Below are 2123 nucleotides of genomic sequence, written 5' to 3' on the forward strand. Positions count from 1 at the left end.
TAAGAGAATTTGGCATTCATCAATGATTAAACAGGAGGGTAATGTTGGAAAAATTCAATTTATTATCATTGCTTCATGCTGTACTACCACTTTAAGAAACTGCTTGCTTCCCATATTTACTCCAGTGTGTTACTGTCGCTTAAAGAAACTGCTTGCTTCCCATCTTTTCCTTGTCACACCCCCATTTACATCCAGCTTCTTACTCCATATACTCACACAAAATCAAATGTTATGTAATCTGATACTTTTGTAAACTAAATAAAGTTGATAAGGAAGTTGCACTCTCCCCTCGCAAGAAAGAGATCCAGACGTCTTTTGCGTTTTTACTTTGTCATTTATGTTAGAATAAACCTGACACCAAGGCAATAGACTACAAAGTAGTAGGAAAATCCACTCCCATATCAAACTTGTTTGTGTGTATAAATTCAGAGGTCCAGGGACAGTTAGTCAGCGATCCTGGCACAGGTCCTGAATAGCCGACAGGCTGCTAGATCAGCACTGACAGAGAAAGCTCTGTAAGTTCGTTTTTAATCTTGCTTTGAAAGTACTTTGTAACTCTTGCTCACTTTGTAATAAAAGCAGCTTAACCGTGGACCACTCGACATTCCTGTCTTTGATTTTGGACAAAAGAACACAATGAAGACACTGGTTATCTAGTACACTTTTTTGGTTAAAAAAAAAAAAGAAAAAAAACTGGATGTCAGAAAATACATTGACATAAAATGTGAAAAACATGAATAATAATAATAATAATAAACAAATTAGCTCATCATTCTAAGAGTTGTTTTCCATAACATTTTCAGTAGTTTCTCTCCAAGTCCCCACAACTTTATCTGGACCAACATTTCTCACTAGTCATCGTGACACGTTTCCACAGTTTGGATAGTCAAACTGAAGCAACAGAATTAGGTCAACCCATTTCCTACTTAATCAGCCACAGGAAGCAAAAAGCATGAAAGATGAAGGATGGACTTTGAGAACCCTGTAATTGACCACACTCCTGACAGTCTCTCCAGAAATGTTCTGGTCCAATGAGAGTATCGGGCTTAACAGGCTTGGACCCAAGTGCAACACACAAAGGAGAGTAGATTTCTTTTTAGTCAATTTACTGCAGCAATAGGCAGTTACAGAATAAGGAAATCTTTAGAAATGATTCATGATGTGGGACCAAGTCACTGCTTTGCAAGTCACAAGTAAGTCTCAAGTCTTTGCACTCAAGTCCGAGTCAAGTCTCAAGTCAACACAGGCAAAGTCCGAGTTGAGTCCAAGTCAAGACCGAAAAGTGTCAAGTCAAGTCCCGTCGTTTCTGTTTCGAGTCTTTTCGAGTCCTTTTAAACAAAAAAAATATATTTACACAGATCATGTATTCTTACAAAATCTGTATTTATTTATCAAAACATAACAAATAAACCATTCCTTTCAGGAATAAACAAAAAAACAAAAACAAGTACAACTGTAATTATTTGAACAAAGTGCTAACATTGCATTTCAACTGCATTTAAACTAGTTTCACAGCAGTTTCTGTCCTGTCCTCTGTGTCTCATCTCATATTGTCCGTGTGTGTGTACACATGTGAGAATGTGTGTACATGTGAAAAACACAACAAATATATGAACACAACCTTGAACATGGTTTTATGTCAGGGCCCTATAACGCATTGCATTTGCAAAAGACCAAATTGGCTAAAAGTTGTCAGTCATTTGTGCACGATGGGGACGTAGTATGATGCCACCATGGCTGAAAACTCGCTCCACTGGTGCACTGGAGGCAGGCACTGCCAAGACCAGGCATGGGCAAACATTTTGACTGGCAGGCCACAATTAGTCCTAAAATTGAATAGAGGGGCCAGGTCAGGAGCAGATAGATGCAGTTTGTGTGAACTAGGATAAATGACATGTAAAAGGCTAAAATGATAAAATGCTTTTATCATTTTCTACGCCATCTATTGGGGAAACATGGGTATAGCAGGGAAAAGGCAAAAGTATAAATGTATAAATGAATTATATAATTTGTAAAAGTTTGGCGGGTCGGATTAAAAAGCTGAACGGGCCGCATCTGACCCCCGGGCCTTAGTTTGCCCATGCCTGGCAAAGACCCTAATGGCCACTCGGAACAGTGAAGGA

The sequence above is a fragment of the Cynoglossus semilaevis genome, chromosome W, assembly GCF_000523025.1.
Source record: "Cynoglossus semilaevis isolate Cse_v1.0 chromosome W, Cse_v1.0, whole genome shotgun sequence".
NCBI classification, from domain to species: Eukaryota; Metazoa; Chordata; class Actinopteri; order Pleuronectiformes; family Cynoglossidae; genus Cynoglossus; species Cynoglossus semilaevis.